The following is a 19,148-nucleotide window of genomic DNA, read 5'->3' on the forward strand; positions in this document are numbered from 1 at the left end:
CAGGTGGTGATTTAAAAAACAAAGATATCTTTCACTGGTCATAAAGAGCTTGTTTTCTCAATGAGGAGATACAACATGTGGGCGAACTCTTATTGTATTTATCACATTTTTCCAGGCATTCGGAGGAAAAAATGCAAAGTGTTTAGAGATTTCAGAATTAGAGATCACTCCTAACCTAAGTACACTTTCTTTTAGAAAGTATTACACTTGGTTAAGAAGAATACCTTTCTTTGGGCCCTACGCTTTAGGGAGCTCTGCCCGTTATAAACATACAAACTAAATTTATAAAAGAACACCTGGATGCCCTTGCACCTGAGATCGAGCAGACAGAGCTGATCCAGCCCAACCTGCAATTTTAAATGTTAGCTCTTATGACAAACTTCTTTCAGCTCCCCAAGAATAATTTCTACAAATCTCTTGCTGTTTATCCCCAAAACAAAAGATGAGTGCATTCGCATGCCTCACCGGACTTCAGAGTTGATACTGCTCTGTTATGTGGGAAAGACCGGAGGAGCAGAATCTGTTAAGTAAGAGAAAACACAAATGCATTAACTGGTCCTGTCCTTCTCAGCGTGGATGCGATAGATTCTTGCGAAATGAAGGCTCTTTTCCCAACTGTTGCTGAGCACCCATTTTCTTCTCCATATGTTCCAGGTGTGGCATCTGGACATACTCCTACTTTAGTAAATCAGCATATTTGTAATAGGTGTACATGGAAGGTGAGGAACAGTTTTCACTATCAAACATTTCAAATTTTTCTTAAATTTTAGTATAAGTAGGTCTAGAAGTAATATACATCACCTGTGATACTGATTGTTTATATTACCATATGGATTTAGATATTGCTTTAAAAGGTGATCAAAGAGATATACTATTGCTAGTACTTTATTCAAGGAAGTTAAAATACTTATAAAATTTTTCTGTGATGATGCTATTTTGTCATGTCTCTTTATTAAAATGGTTGAACACAGTGTATGAAATTTATGGTAATTTAGAATCAAATACTGCTTTAAGAATTCTACTGACAATTCCAGTTATGATAGCCTTAATAGAATTCTCCAAATTGGAAATTAAAAATACAAAAGTCTAAGAACTATGGTGACTGAAGAAATGCTTTCTAAATTGGCATCATTGACAATATAACACAAGTATGTAAAAAGAATCTTGATTATAACTGCATTACTGACCTTGTTGAAATGAAGGCAAGAAAAAATTTTAAGAAATAAATATATAATAATTATTCATTATGTTTATATTTTATTACTTAACAAAAAGTGTCAGTTGATCAACACTGAATATACAGCTATGCACAATAATAGTAAATTTAGTAATCTTGGATATTAGCAACACTGTAGTCTTACACAGTTTTCAATTTTGACATTATCTACCTAGCAAGGTTTTTAGCTAGATTTATGTTTTATATATTTAGACAAATGGTACGTGGCTCTCATTCATACTTTAGGCCTTGCAAACGTTAACAGCAAGTCTACTTTGAGGGCACTTTATGGGTTAAGGAAAATATGAATTTAGCTTTGAAATACAAGTACCAGTTAAGAGACTCCTGAACAAAGTTGAGATTGGGCAAACAGCGAGGAGTCACCACCAAAGAGGGCAAACGTACAAAGCTGGGGATGCCCATATCCACGTCAGAATACAAGATTCATGAGAGCACAGAGTGTGTCTGCTTTGCTTATTGATACGTCTTTGGCGCCTAGAACATAAATATTTGTTGAATGAAGAAATGAATGAATGATAGTTAAAAATCTAATTTAACTAGACCATGGAGTATATAAAATAGAATAGTGGGAGATACGTCGTAAAGGAACAGGTACTGGGAGATAGAAAACAGTTCAAATGATGTTTTATCTAATTCATCAGAAGACAGAAATATTGTTTTATAACAGAGAGTGGCAGACATCTTCCCTCTATCCTCTCTTCAACATGAGGACAATATTGTTCTAGGACATGGACATTTTCATTGATAGGATCAAAGAGATCACTGGAAAAAGAAAAGGGAGGAAAGGAGAAGAAAAGAGAAGAAAGGAAAGCTCCACATGAAGGATCTTTAAGAGGCTTTGGGGATAAGTCTAGGCAGACCTCTGGAGGTTTTATTTGTATAAGGGCTCAACATGTTCCGGGAAGAGCACTGAGAAAATGCTTTGGAAATGACTGGGAGCTTCAAGACTGAGAGGTCTAGACACAGGGGAGAGATAGAGGCCACCTCCTCACCTCTTGGGACCTGCTCCCATCGAATACAAGAAACTCATCCTTCATTGGGGGCATGTCACCAAGCTGTGTCCTGTCCAATGATAGTGATCACAACAGTGTTCACAAGGAAGACAGCTTCAGCGTGCACTACCATTGGGTCCATTCACAGCGCCCTATGAGTCAACCCTTAAAGAAACTCTGCTAAGTTCCCCATGAAAGAAGACCTTTGAAAAAAAAAAGATAAAAGGGTGATTCTAACTGAAGAGTCATAGCATTGAAGACAAAGAAAAAAATTAAGAGAAGTTCCTCTATAGAACCTATCCAAAAAAATGTAGCACAGCATAGACGAACTTGTGCAGAATTCTATAGCTAGAACTATAGAAAAAAAGAGAAACAAAATGAGAAAAAAATTTATAAAACGTTCACTTCTTGCAAATATTCAAAGTTGGTTCAGTTTTAAAGTCTTGTGTTTAGTCACCAAGTTTCTGTAGAAGTCTCATATTTTTCTTTCAGTTCATAAATATTTTTATTGCTAAAATTGAGGCTTCACTATATGCCTCTTGACCTGGGTTTACATTTTACAGCTGAAAAAAACATATAAAATCTCAAAAAAAAAATCATAGCCATATTGTTGAACTTTAGCTGGTTTTAGGTCAGGGGGCAAGAATCCATTGAATTTTGTTCTTTCCACCTAAAATAAAGAAATGCCCAAGTTTGCCTAAAGCTTGGCCCTAATTCCCCACTGTATCTGGGGCCAAGTTTTTCAGTTATTCTGGCACAAAGATATAGTTTTTAATGACACCTGAGACCAGGTGAATTTTTTAATTCTAAGATTTCATAAGGCTACAGAAAAAAATTTTCCATTGCCGAAAATTTTCACTTGATGATTTTTAAGGACAGAAAGTAAAGTCTCTTAGAGTAAGTTTATATGATACAATTCATTTGTATCTTAAACTAGTGGTTTCCCCAAAGTAGGCACAGAATAATTTCACGCTTCCATGTGGCTGAGGTCTCAGTTAAGACTTTGTAACATGGAATCAAAGTTCAAATATTCCTTTCCTATTTAGTGATTTCTTCCATCCAAATTTCATAAGCCAAGGTCAATAAGGATAAAATGTGTGAGTGAATGGAGGTTTTGAAGCAATGGATTATTTATACTGTGGTTGTGATTAAGACATAAGGTGGGAAGTAAAATGAAATTCTATAAACTGACTTCATGAAGGCTAACAGTTGTTTTAAAGCCAGGAGCTAGAAATTCCAATAAGAACATAATTTATCTTAGTTCTAAAACATTAGTAAAATGCTGAGAAGTAGAGTTTGATTCCCTATCAGGGGAAAACTTGTAAAAGATAAATTTAAGCCAGGCTATCTTCCTCCCAAGATACATTTGTATCCCAGTTTCCACTGAGGATTAAGGTAACAAGTCTTTAGCAAGCTATTTCCATTTTACCAAACATATACCACAAAAGACGTGAACTCTATCCTTCAAGGTATATGTTAGGTGAACCAAGCGGGCATAAGCAAGATAGACGAGGAGCTCGCAGAACACTAACTAATCTGCAATCCAAATGCTAGATTGTACAGAACAGAATAGGGTTTTAGAGAATATCTTTTAAAAGTCGTTAGCTAAATTTTAAGAACAAATAGGTCTTGAGTTAGAGACTCACTGACTCCTATTCCACCCTTAGTGAATGACGATTGTTTATTGGCACTGTGTGGAGTTGTGGAAAGTCAAAGATGACAGAGTCCGTATTCTTTACCAAAAAAATCTGTGGGGGACACAAACATACACAGAGGGACAAAAGACACGAAAATTCTGTACGCTATAGATACATGTTTACGGTGCAAGGTGAACACAGAAGGAAGGCACCAGACTCAGCAGGGGATGGGGGTGGGAAGGGAGTTCGTTGGAAGGAAGCTTGCACACCAGACATGTGGGAAGGAAAGGGAGACCAATGCTAGGCAGAGAAGCTGAATAAACAACAAAACCAATGAGTTGCAATGAACAAAGTTCCTGGGCTAAGGGTAGGGTAGGGATCAAGAAATAAATAGAAATACTGTTGAGAAGCACAGTTGGGAAGTACAGTTGGAATACTGTTGGGAAGTAGGATGGACAGCTGGGCTGGGGCTGGATATGGATGGTGTAAGTGGGTTGAATGGTAGCCCCCCAAAAGATAAGTCTATATATTAATCCCCAGAACCTGTGAATGTGTCCTGTTTGGGGGAAAAAAAAAAAAAAGATCTTTGCAAATGTAATTAAGTTAAGGACCTTGATATAAGGAGATCATCCTGGATAATCTGGGTAAGCCTTATACCCAATGACAAGTGTCTTTATAAGAGTGAGGCACAAGGATATTTGACACAAAGGAACAGCCTCAGAGAAGAGGAAGAGGCACTAGGAAGACTGATGTGGAAACTGGAATTTTGCAGCCACAAGAAATCAAGAAATGCCACCAGCCACCAGAAGCTGGAAGAGACAAAGAATGGATTCTCCACTAAAACCCGAAGAGGGAGCACGGCATTACTGACACCTTGATTCTGGACTGCTGTCCTCCAGAACTGTGAAGGAATAAATTTCAGTTGCTTTAACCCACCCAGTTTGTGGTAGTTTGGTATGACAGCCCTATGAAACTAACAAAGGGGACCTTGGGTTCCACACTGAGTCAAGGCTCACTCTGATGGCGAATGATTTTATTCTGCCGTGGAGGTGGTTTAAAAGTGGGATACAAGATGGATGGGGAGTTACAGCAGGGATTATGGGGAAGGAAATCTTTTGGTAAACTATTATAATAATTCAAAAAAGAGGTCATAAGATTGTTGTCAAACGTATAATTTCCAAAATCGTAAGACCATATAATTCTCATACAGATTCACAAAGTTTCACTGAAATTATTAGTAAGGAAAATGGCAGGATACAAAGCCAGTCTATCTTGCTGCTTCATTATACTAAAACATGCTAACACATGGTGACGATACTTAACACTGTATGTATTATATATTTGAAAGTTGCTAAGGGAATAGATCTTAAAAGTTCTCATTACAAGAAAAAAATTGTAACTATATGTGGTGATAATGTTACCTAGACTTATTATGGTAATCATTTTGCAATATATGCATTCATTAAATCATTATGTTGTAAGTACACCTAAAATAGTATAATGTTATATGTCAGTTATATCTCAATAAAAAATGTGGAGTTTCTGAAAAAATAAAACACGCTAACAAATGCATGTAGAGTCAGTGAAAGAAAAAAAGAACTCGAATGAGATTGCTAAATTACAACAACAGCAAAAGTGATTTATTTTCCTTAAGGGCCAGACATCATAATCTTTGGATTATCTTCTTTACTGGGCTAAAACTATTGCATTACTACTGGGAAAAATAAACGTGCACCTTCTTTGTTTTCTACAAGCTAATATTTATGTTTACAAAGTTGTAAAATGTTCTCATGGATACCACTAAACATCAACTCAAGGAAAGATACATTCTTAAGATAGATGACTTTTGGGTGAGTTTGTCAGACAACGCCATCGCTTACTCATGAAAATCATGCCATTATCTTTTTGCCTTACTTCCAACTTCTGGATAACGTTTTCTTAATATTTGAGACTCGGGTCAAAAATAGAGTGGAAAACGTATATTTAGAGACCTTGCAAAGAAAGCCTTACAAGACAAATACTGAGGAGCACCTCCTCCGATATCATGTCATAATTTCATGTTATCCTGATGTAATTTGTTTGCAAAGTCTTCTAAGAGGATATATTTTTAATAAACTGCATTTGTATTACTGTATTCAATAATATCTGAGCAGCTACTGTGTATATAAAGTTACATGATACTTTCCTTCAAGGACTTTATCGTATTGCTAAGGTTTGAGAGTGCTAAAGGTTTAACACATGAAATAATAAAAGCAATAGAAATATCATACAGTAAATGTTAACTATATTTAATCAAATGTCAAAATATACGATTCCCTTCTTATCCTGGTCTTAAATGTACAGTTTCACAGAGAATTTTTGTGTAATGGGGGAAGTTAATGAGATATGATTAGAAAGCTAACAAGACACTGGATTTCATAGATGACCAGGAAGAGGAATCCTGATTTTGCTGGAATAGAATGTAGAAACGACAAAATTAGGGAGTAATGAATTCCATTCACGTAGTTTCTCCTCAAAACAGATTTAGTAATAAGATGAACTTCCTTGGAGACATGATACAAAGAGAAGTCTTTGTTGGCAGCTGAGGAAAAAATATCATCTTAATTTTTTGTTAAATAAAACAGTTTGATGATTTTAAAAGGAGTCATAAATGTACTAGCAACTTCCATTTTAGTGGCTACACAGAGAAGAACTTTATGTCAACCTATATGATTAAGTTTGGATTTTTACATTGGAATTTGTCTAGTACTGTACATATGATGTGACAAACATAGGAAACTTGCTTCCGGGATGCCACTTATGACCCATGATTTAGTTCCCACAGTGCCTGGTTCATAGCTATTGCAGCATTTCTGATATTGTATTGTAATTTTTCTTACTGTTCCCCACAGTGGAATGTTAGCCCCTCAAAGACAGGAAACATGCTGTTTTCATCACAAAATTCATAGCACAGTGCCCGACACACCCTAGGTACTCAATTAATAAATGTTAAATTGTAAATGAATGTATCCATAAATGAACAAAAGATTTGGGGGTATTCTGCCATAAAACAAGCTTAAGGTAAGTTTGCCAAATTATATTATATATATAATGATACCTCTAAAAGTGATTTACCTCACTCTGTCACTTTTTTTTTGCATATGGTATACAAAATTTCCCTCAAAAGGAAATATTATTAGAAGTTTCTAATTCAAAGCATTAAACCATTTACACAGATATAGAGAGATACATATTGAGGGAAACAGGAATATGTCACACCAAAAAATGCCACTTTGGCATGTTGATTATTTTGAATGAAAGGCACTGAAGAAACAGCAGGTGCAGATACTCTGACTCTCCTATGTTTCCACTGTGTCTCATGCATCTTCCCCCTACGGATGACTTGATATACATCAAACAATCACTGTAGTTCCAAGGTGCATAAGACTGCAATATTTACTCTGTACTCAAAGAATAGCTGTGCAGGGATGGTTAATGGTTAGGGCTCAGGATCAAGATACTTCAGCAATAGCCAATAGCCAGGGTGAATAAGTCAAATTTTAGGGACTATGGAATTCAAGCAAAAGTAAGGAACTTGGAGAGTCTTGATTAATCAGGCAGATATTAGAGATCAAAGCAGAACTATAAATCCACTGGGATATGCAGGCGGGCCGGAAGCAGGAAATCTGGTTAGTGAAACATATATGGTTATTGCCATTGTATAAGGAGGCTGTCCTTTTCAATAAAATTTTCTTAGAACTTGGGGAATCCTGGGAACCTTAGCATCTATTCTCCACAAGCAGCAAGAAGAGCAGTGCACTTCTGTGACAATGTATGTCTACACAGATATAGAGGGTTCAGTAAGTGAAACATGAAGTCTACAATTGAAGGTGAGAGCTAAATGCTATTTCTGAGTCAAGAATACCACAGCAGAGTTCTAAAAAATTAGAATGAATTTTTAAAGTAATTCTTTTGATGAGCTACGTATGTCAAAGTCCCAGAAATACCCGCCCAAAGACACCAGACAAAGAATGCAGAGGAAAAGTTTCAGCCACACTTAGATTCACCTGAGCTAGATAGATTGCCTGTTACCTAAGCTTATCTTGAATTCTCCACTTCATTTTACGAATCAATTCACTCAGCTCTGAGATTAAAGATGGTATAACACAATACAAAATGTTGTTATTTGATCAGGAAACATCCAAATCCCTTAACAGGATTAGCATACAGCAGAAACCCTCAAGTGAGGGACTCCTTCCAATAAAGTGAAGGGAAACATGCGACTCAAACTTAAAGGGTCTCAAGGAGTCAGCACAAGTTTAAGGAAATTCAATTCTGTTGACCACACGATAAACATAAAATACTTTGAACATGGTATTCCCTCTACATAGGATGTAGCTCTTGACACACATTTCAGCTCAAGTGCCTTTCTTTTCTTGAGGGAAGCCTTACCTCATCCCAAGTAAGTTTCTTTTATTTTATACTCACATACAGTTTGTCTCTTTCCTTTATGTCACATACTTCAATTTTTAACTATAAAATCCCTTATACAATTATTCATTCATGTCTTTATTTATGAATGTAATAGTAGAGACTATGTCTACCTTTGTTCACCATTTCAACTGTGCCACCTAGAATACAGCATTTCATATGCTATGAGCTCAAAAATATTTGTTGACTGCCTGAATGAATGACTAGATAAATGAATGTCATCGCCAACAGGAGTCACTACTATACTTTTAATTCCAACCAAAACAAGTAGAATACAATACATTTGCCCATAAAGATTGGACAAATAGCAAAATATAGCCTAGAAAAAAAAAACAGAGAGCAATTAAAGAGAGACAGATACAAACCACTACTAAAATTTCTGCTTTCAGAAAAAAAAAATCAATTAAAATCAGTGACTCCCTTTTCCTTAGGCAATATCTCCTCTAAACCCAGTTACTGAAATCAGACCATATAAGAAACAAAGGGAGACAGTAGAGTGATTTAACCCTGCCAATGGAGGATGCTTTAAAGGTGGTTTTAGTCATGTTCCCATTACACCCAGTGTAATGGGAGGCGGTGTCCCCCTCTGGAGCTTCCAGTCATAATTGTGACGAGGAGAGTTGGAGGAAAACTCTGAAAATGATTAAAGAGTCAAAAATAACAGACACCATGATGAAAGCCTAACGGAATCAGTATTATTTCACCCCCAGAAAAAGTTGGCAGGTTAAATAATGGAATGGTATCAATGTGAGCAGCTGTTCTACATTCCCAGCAGCATAGGTAAGGGAGGGAGGCTTGAGGCTTCAAGTTCAGCCTAAGGAAGGACTCATTCTCCCTCCCACCCCAGTCCCACATAGCTTCTCTCCCACTGCCACGGGTTTCAGGTGGCCTCCCACTTCTCGGTGATAAACCTCTTCTATTTCTTTACCCATGATTCTCCTTAAAGTCCTTCTTGTAAAAAATTTCCTCTAACTACAAAAGTTTCGTGAAGACTCTCCCATGCAGCTACTCCTCTGGAGCAATTATTTGAATCTATTGTTTCTGAAATCTTTTCAAAGCATTTGATTAAAAGAGGAAGCCTTAAAAGGATCTCAGATTTCTTTAATGTCTTACGTCAAAAGCAAAAATGCTTGATGTAGATGATACATATTTTCCATAATATTAAGGATATACCTGCAGCGAGACAACATTTTTAAGGGGACAGATGCCAGATTATGTTGTTGCCTATTGGCTTAAATCGAAAATTCCTTTTCCTAACTTTTTAAGCTCTCCAGCAGTTGCAGTCCTGCTTGGTGACAGGTTAGTGAAGACAGAGAAAATGTAACATCTCTCACAGACGTAGAATAATATATCCTTGAAAGAACATAGGCTCTCAGTGTTCACTGAACCACATGTGATAACCTACTTATTGCATGAACTTTCTCCCCGAGTCCTGGGCTCTCTTCCCCTTGCTGATACTGTCAAGTAATGAAACGACTACAGAAAATTTCAAAGAGAGTGAGGGTGAGTGGTATTCAGAACATCTTATCTGACTTCAGTATTTGTAGCCACTGATAGACCTGAATAATATTTTCAAGAAGAATGATTATTTCCTACTGATTCACCACCCCAAACTATCCTTAAGAACAGGTGATTTGGGGCTTTATTCACACAGTGTACAAAACAGTTTAATAAACTGCACTAAATTCAGGGACTGGCATGAGTTCTTTTTCATATTACCAATCTGATAATCAGATACAGAATTACTATTAATTTAAGATTCATTAGAAATCTTCAAGCGTGATGCAACAATTTACACAAAGTTGGCAACTTATATTACAATAACTCAAGTAAATTTATTTTAACATCAATAAATAAACAATGTATCAAACTAGCAGAGAATCAAAACTCTCAACTACTTTTATCTAGGAAATGTTAAAATGAAACCCTTAGTAGAGTTACAATTCTTTAGGAAGACAAGATAGAGACATACCATGTTCTTAAAATTCTAAGAATGATTTATGTTTTGAATTTTAGTTCTGTGTGTTTGTGTATGTATATGTATGTGTATTTTAAGTGGAGAGGATAGGTTTTATTCATTTCCATATGAGTCAAATTAATATTTTTAAATATATAAGATCTATCTTTGCACTGAAAAATCAGAACCCAAAGGGAAAAATATGAAAAAAATCAATTAAGAGAGGACTATAATGAGACCTGATTTACAGTCTTAAGTGCACTGTTCAAATACTCTAATAAGCCACATAGACCCCTTGTGTGATTTCATTTTCATCACAGAGAAATGAACAAGTCATGAATAACAAAAGCACCTACTATCACTCAATTGAAAATAGACACACACACACAGAAAAAACCAGTCCAAGCAACTTTGGAGCTCAATGCTAACAAACAATTTTATTTCATGTAACCAATTTTGTAGCATTTTTTCTAGAATTTAAGCCTACTACAGTATTTCGTCTTTTGGTCTGCATTTATAAAACAGATTAGGGGGAAAAAATGCCTATGTCAGAGTCCAACTCTAAAGAATTTGTGCAATGCTTCCAAGTTTCTAATTGTATATTCATGTTTCCAAACTGAATGTAATAATTAAAGTAGTGTGTTCTACTTCAAGAAAACCCATATTTCATATTGGACGTTACTCATGGTAACATGGACAGAAGTGCATTTCTGTGCTCTGTTACACATGCTTTTCATTTAGTATCTAAAAATGATATAGCCATGTGATAGGCAACCAAAAAAAGCAAGTTGATGGAAGAAGGCCTTCGAAGTATAATATCTTTTTTAATAAATGTTTTTATCAAAATAGATTAAACTTTAAATTTAACAAGGTCAGGACTCCCTCTTCAAAGCCACGTAAGAAAGTTTCACCCAAGCTTATGATAATCAAAGTGACCCCTTATCCATGTGATAGAGTAATAAACACACAAGAAACACAACTGCCTGTTAGGCTAAATTAAATGTACTTCCCTTCTGTGACAAGTCTTAAAAGAACTTTACAAATAAATGGCTATGAAATGGCTACTATCTCATTGGTCTTCCGTGGTTTTCCGCATTTTTATTATTCTCTTCCCACTCTGCTCCTTCTATATCCACAGTCAAATAAGGTAAATGGGAGATCAAGCCACCTAATATTTCTGGATAAATGGAACTAAAACTGCAAGATTAGGGAGCTGAAATGGGAGAAATGGGACTATTTTTGCATAACAGTTACCTCTTATTGGGCTTGCAACAAATGCCCAAAAAGGCACTGGACATGTCATGCATTGCCACTAATCCTTGTCACTAACAAGCTCGTGCTAGACACAGCAGAGACAGCATCAAAATCCAGGTCATCCCAACTTCATAGCCCATGTTTTTCCTGCCGTGCCAAATTTCCTTCCTTTGGAGGGCTCTACTGGAGCTCCAAAAAGGTACAGAGTTCCAATGTTCCAGCGGAATTAAGTGAGTGAGCAAAACACGTTTGCACAGTCAACGGAACCAAAATCAGAAGCACATCCCTTAAAGGTCAGTCATACTCAATACAAATACGACCCAATGATTTTACAAAATAGGATCCCATCCACACAGATAGTAGCAGCTAACCGACTTAAAGGATCCTATGGAAAGAGGTCACCTGTAGTTGCAATTACATACAGAAGAGAGAAGCAGAAGTCTAGTCTCAGGATGTCTAAATGTGGAAAGGGCACAGAGGGTGCACAAGCAGCCTCACGTGAAGCCTTTGCCTGACTCATGTATCCCCAGTAGCCAGCCTGCTGTCGAGGAAGCGCACAATGGCAACTTTACGCATCTGGGGGCTAAGGAATGTCAGTTGAATGTGAAAGATGCCAAGGTTATGCTATCCCACCTCACAATCAGCTGTGTCTGCAAGGTCAGAGTCACCTCTATTTTAACATAAACCGTAGGTAACTCTGTTTACGGCTCTGTCCCTCCAGGGCACCAAGATTTCTCCCTGTGCTCTAGATGGACCACCTGACCAAGTAACAGACCAAGTAAATGACTCTTGTGTTTCAAAAAGTTCCACTCATATACAAAAGGAGAGTTTTCTTATTGAGCAGAACCCAGTTGTATTATCTATTTCCTTAACACTAGAATATTAGTGCAATTTTTGCTAAAACAAATATTTGCAAAAGAAATTAATGCAAAAGAGAACTCTTCAGTTCAATTTATAAGACAGTCTAAGAAAATGAGTATGCTTTAATACCTCTCTAGCCACATGGATTTGTGAATTACAGTAAGTTGACCTGGTACAATTACTGAAGCTTATTAATGAAATTCCCCAGAAAGGAGGCCTTTGTATTATGTAATAATACATAAAATAATCCAAAAAATGAGGTTATTCTTGGTTTATTCCATTGTACATCTTCAAATCATTTACAGTGTTTACTAGCCACATTAATATGTTCTGACGACTTTCCACATAAATACACTCACTATTATCAGATAAACACACATTGAGAGAGATCTGGAGCTGACACTCATGTAATACTGTCACACTGGACAAAAAATCTGTTGTCAATTTTTTTTTTTTTTTTTCGGTACGCGGGCCTCTCACTGTTGTGGCCCCTCCCGTTGTGGAGCACAGGCTCCGGATGCGCAGGCTCAGCGGCCATGACTCACGGGCCCAGCCACTCCGCGGCACGTGGGATCTTCCCAGACCGGGATACGAACCCGTGTCCCCTACATCGGCAGGCGGACTCTCAACCACTGCGCCACCAGGGAAGCCCATGTTGTCAATTTTTTATAAGTGACAATAAAGGCAATAGTTTATCCATGAATTTGTTCCGGCTGCATATAGTATTGACATCATGAGTAGAAAAAGTCTCTACAAGAGTAAACCAGACAGCAAGCAATGGCATATATTTAAAACTCTATAATATAACATGCTATGGGAATATTTTTCTTGTACATTAACTATTATATAAATATTTTCAAACATTTATGTCGAGTATATTTCTATTATTCATATTGTTTGAAAGAACTCCCATCTTAAACTCTCTGAGAAATTTTGAAAAAAATTTAAAAGTTCTCAGGTGACTATGAAAACTAATATAATTTCTGCTGTCTCCAATTTCAACAGCCAGATTCACTGGCTTCATCTGATTTTCAACAACCAATTTCCCAGGTTTAAAAAAATAGCCCTTATAATAGCTAAGGTTTCCAATAAGCTGTTCTTTAGAGGTCTGGTTTGATAATTACTCCAAGCTCCATAGGAAATGCAATATTTTCAACACACACGGAACAGCACACCTGTGTCCTCCGTGCAGGCTGGCCTCCGGTAATCTCCATGCGAGTGTTTCCAACCCGTTGGGTCTTTTGGGTCTCCTCCATTCATAGAGGGACACAAATGGGAACGTTTTGATGTCTGTTAATTGATGTTTGTCCAAGCATTATGAAGTAATAATCCACAGGAGACACAGAAGCTTTTACAAGGCAAAATCAAGGGAACAATCAAAGTTTTGAGTGGATTATTGCAAGTCCACACCCAGGCAAAGCTGAATCACAGCTTTTCAGCCTTCCACAATGATACTATAAATAAAGCAAAGAAATTTTTGTTCTCGTGTAATCCCCTCTATTATGTGGTCTTGTAGGCTGTCTCACGCAATTGGCACAGTCTACACGGGAGCTTGCCATGCGGCGGGGTGAGTCACAGAGCCGTCTGCTGGCCTCACACCATAACTCAGTGGGACCTTGAGGGCCTGTCATGTCCTTGTGAGGTAAATCTCCGAAGTATAGGAAAAGAACTCCTAAATCCAAAGAAGGAAAACGGTTTGGAAAAGTTGAGGTTAAAATGCCCCAAATGCAATCTCAGAAAGAAAAACAAAAACAAAAACAGAAACAACTACCTTTGAGTTGTTGCTCAATGGAACACTCCAGCACTAGCTTCCATTCAGCAAAGATAAAAATAGAGAGCACTCGTCTGTGTCATGTGGTGTCCTATGCTTCTCCTTCAAACGCCACAAAGAACAAGTGGTAGCTGTCCCTAATTGAGGAATGAGCAGACTCTCCCATCAGCACAACTGGTGTAAATTGCTGGATAATCATTTCAGCTGCAGTGAACAGTATAGTTGAACACCAAGAAAAGGCATGAATTGACTCCCTCCTATGTGATTCCTCGTTTACATAAAAGCCCTCAAGGCATTAACAACTTTGTGGTTCACTTAGTTTCTTGGAATGACATAAATCCATATACGTTGTAAGAAAAATAAATTAAGCAGTACCTCCAGGCCGTGCTTATTTCAACCACCTTTAGTCATTATTATTTTGTCCTTTTAAAAAGTCAGACGTACAGTGAGTGTGCAGGTGTGTGTGTTGTATATGTCCCTTCCACCTGGCAGAAAGCTCACTTTACCATTTATTTGGTCATGATACAAAGCTAACAATCACGCCTGATTTAAGGCAGACAATAGTCCTCATGTTAATAACATGGTAAATATAAGTTGATATGGGAAGTATTTAATCTGTACTTGTGCCACCACCCTGAAACAACAGGTATAGACATTAAGTTTACATAGAAATTCTCCACACCATGCCTTAGAGGATTAGGGTTTGTGACAATAAACTCAGTACTATACACACTGGAAACGCAAAATAACTATCTGCTAAATTAATGAACAGACATCAGAAAAACACAGTGAGTGTGTGTGTATGTGTGTGTTCTCAGTTGTCTGAAAGGGATAGGATGGAAGAAATTTAAGGAAGGCTATTGCAACATAAGAGTGGATAGGAGGAATCAATGTCTACATACTGTCTACAGACTCAAACTTTCTTAATTAATAAAAAAAATTTTTTAAAGAGATGTTTGCTTTATCACTGATGAGCAAAGGGATTCATTGTCTTTGGGTCAAATGTTCATGCAATGACTGGGAAGTTAGCAGAGGTCACAGGGTCATGTTGCTTTCCCAGGACTGTGGTATGACAAGTTTTCCTTAAAAAGGATGTGATCAGGACAGGCAATGAAATGGATTGATAAAGACACTATCAAGATAAAGTTTGAAAAAAATTGCAGAGGGCTTCCCTGGTGGCGCAGTGGTTGAGAGTCCGCCTGCCGATGCACGGGACACGGGTTCAAGCCCTGGTCCGGGAAGATCCCACATGCCGCAGAGCGGCTGGGCCCGTGAGCCATGGCCGCTGAGCCTGTGCGTCCAGAGCCTGTGCTCCGCAACAAGAGCGGCCACAACAGTGAGAGGCCCGCGCACCGCAATGAAGAGTGGTCCCTGCTCGCCACAACTAGAGAAAGCCCTCGCACAGAAACGAAGACGCAACACAGCCAAAAGTAAATTAATTAATTAATAAACTCCTACCCCAACAACAACAACAAAAAATTGCAGAAATGTTTACTCATTAATTTGAAAAGAAAATGATCAACCTTTCCAGAAAACGTACATAGTTTCTGAGGAGGAACGGTTTTAGACCTACATGCTTAATGATCTGGGGAAGGGCAAGGATTATACTGATGTTTCAAACACTCACGAAGCGGACTCTTTCCAAGGGTCACCTAGAGAGGCTCACTTAGAAAAAGGCTTTAGCAAATAATCCCTCATCTTCACCAAACCGGTATTCCATGTCTGGAATCACACTGATTCTGAAAACTGTGCAGTGTAATAGGGAGAGAAACCGGTCTGGCCTGACAAATGTTCCCACGATCATTCCTGGTTTGTTCGGTAGAGGCTAGGAATTTTTCTAATATTGAAAGGTAAGGAAATGCCTTTTTTTCTTGAAATCAGATGCTGCCTTGGCTGCTGAGTCTGCCCAGCCTTACTACTGAGCAGGAACTAAGGGAAGATCTTGGAGCAGTGAAGGTTATTAGTACAAAGACTGAACCTGGAAAAAAAGGGTTCCCACAGCCTACAGACTTAAGCCCCAACTCTTTAGCGTGGCATATAAGGCTGGTCTAGGAACACTGCTTTCCGTCTTCTACATACATTCTGTGTTTCATGAATATCAGAAGTCAGTTTATTCCTCCGGTGCACCACGTACATTTCACAACCCCATGTATTTGCATGGACAGCTCACTCTGCCTAGTTTGCCCTTTGTTCTCTTTTCCAGCTGGCAAGTTCCTGCTTGCTTCCCAAAGCCCCACATCGAATACTAAGCCCTTTCTCTAGCTCTTCCTTATTCCCCAGGTACTGTTTTTGTTTTTTTTGTTTTTTGGGGTTTTTTTGGCAGTACGCAGGCCTCTCACTGTTGTGGCCTCTCCCGTTGCGGAGGCTCCGGACGCGCAGGCTCAGCGGCCATGGCTCACGGGCCCAGCCGCTCCGCGGCATATGGGATCTTCCCGGACCGGGGCACGAACCCGTGTCCCCTGCATCGGCAGGCGGACTCTCAACCACTGAGCCACCAGGGAAGCCCCTCCAGGTACTTTTAACATCCTTTTAGCATTGCGTTTTTCACATTGTACCAATTATTTATTTGTATACATCTGTCTTCTGAGACGCCGAGCACTTGAAGATCAGGACATTTTCTTATTTATCTCTATGTTGTAGCATAGTACCTAGCATAGTACCTAGCATACTGTAGGAGATCAATAGATGCTAGTTTTATAAGGAAAAAAGAAGATGCAATTTAGAGAATTAGGAAAATACTCATAATAAAAGTCATTAATGGAGAGAAGATTTTGGACAAATTTGAGTATTTACCAAATCCTTCCACCTCTCAATAAGACATGTATAAGTTTCTCAACAGAAGGAAAGAGAATATTTGTTTCAAAAATTTGTAATAACCTGTGCATGGTTTAAAAAAAGAAAAGGTAAAAGTATCATAACACTACAGGGGAGGACATTGCCTCACACCCATCAGAGTGCTGACCAAAGAAAGGAGCCCTGAAGACAGGCTTTGTCACTGAATGAAGGGCATCAAGGTTAAGCATCATAAAAAAAGAAAAAAGAAGTCTCAAGATGAAGATGGGAGCGATGGCAGAAATAGTCTCATAAGATTTCCAAGAGGCAGAGAAAATAATAGCAGCAGCAACAAAAAGTGACAAAGGGACCAAATCAAAACAGATACGAGTATTACAGTGTGCTTTTCATGGCCATTACACGGACAGGGAATATCGGCAGTGGTGCTCTAATGGCTTCACCACGCTTCCATCCATGAACAAAATCAACAGTCAAGCATAGAGGGAAAATTGGGGCTTTGAAACAAAGTAGATCTGGAGTTCAATCCTGGCTCTACCAGTTACTATGTATAAGAATGAACCTCAGATAGGCCTATAGCCTGGGCCTTCTAAGAGATGCCATTTCTGGGAAACTGACCTTTTATTCACCTGGTTCCACAATAAGCACTCAAGAATCTGGAGGCGTTATTTTGTACCAGTGACTTGCAGATGGTCATATGGATTAAAAAAAAGAAGAAAGAAAGAAAGAAAAGCTCATCTGGCAGAACCATCACACTGTGTAACACGTACTGGCTGCACCTGTACCTCCATCTGGGAGGGCAGTGTGTTGCCTCCTGCTTTGTGTAATTGGTACCATAAGCTTCCACATCTTTGTGATTAAAGGAACTTCACATCCTTTCACATGTCTTTGGTATCTCTCCATCAATCATTTCAGTACACTGTGATTGTACTATTGTGACAACCACATAGTATCTATATGACCCTAGACAAATGACTTAAATTTCTGAGTCCCGGTTCCTCATCGGCATGTAATGGCAGCTCGACAAATGATAGCAATGAAACAGCAAAGAGATTTTTTATAAATTTCCAACTTCAACGTCTTTTACCTTTGTTTACACTCTTTCTTACTTCCTGTATTTAATCAGTCACCAAGTCACATCAATTTATCCTTCAAGATATTTATTGTCTGAGCCTTCCTTTTCATTTCCATATGTTTATAAAACACTATACACTATATCCCTCACTCTCTTGGAAATTTATGATGCATATTAATATATTAAAGACAAATAATTACTAAAGAAAAAAATTCAGTTTATTTACTCAATATTTGCCAAATGAAATTACCTCTGGAACTGTTTTTTTTTTTTAATTGAATTATTTTGAAATTTAAGCTCTTCTATTACCAACCAAGACTAAACTATAAGCCATGAAAAGTTTTGACCTAAGAAAAGATTTAGGATAAATGAAGGTTCTTTTCTACTTAACTTTAAAATGATAACTAATGATGCTAAATATTGATATTAGTGGGGATAGTAACAATATATTCCTAAATGATTTTATTTCTTAACATTTGATTCATTTTAATCTTGATTTAAATTATAAAACAGTGTAGTCAAAATTCATACTTTTATTTATGCTGTAAATTTTATTTTAAGAATCTGTCTTTGTAGAATAGAAATACCACCTACTACCAGTGTCGTTCTTTTTTTTCTCACCAAACATGGCTAAGTTCCGAAATTTTAGATATAGCAAGGAATTCCAACTAAAGATCTTAACCCAAGCCATTTGGTCACCAAGACAAATACAGTCCTGTGGCTTCATGTTTGCTTTCTCACTCCACTACATGTGGAAAATCAATATGAACCTAGGGAAAGCCAAGACAGGACATTGTCTTTATGTGCAGTTACATGTTAAAAATGGAGCAGTTCTAAAAGTAAGATATTACATATGTGGGAAAGTCTGATGAGCCCACAATAGAAATGAATGCTGTTGGGCTTCCCTGGTGGTGCAGTGGTTGACAATCCGCCTGCCAATGCAGGAGACACGGGTTCGATCCCTGGTCTGGGAAGATCCCACATGCAGCAGAGCAACTAAGCCCGAGTGCCACAACTACTAAGCCTGTGCTCTAGAGTCCGCGAGCTGCAACTACTGAGCCCACGTGCCACAACTACTGAAGCCCGCGCGCCTAGAACCCATGC

This window comes from Pseudorca crassidens, chromosome 4 (genome assembly GCF_039906515.1).
Source record: "Pseudorca crassidens isolate mPseCra1 chromosome 4, mPseCra1.hap1, whole genome shotgun sequence".
Taxonomy (NCBI): domain Eukaryota; kingdom Metazoa; phylum Chordata; class Mammalia; order Artiodactyla; family Delphinidae; genus Pseudorca; species Pseudorca crassidens.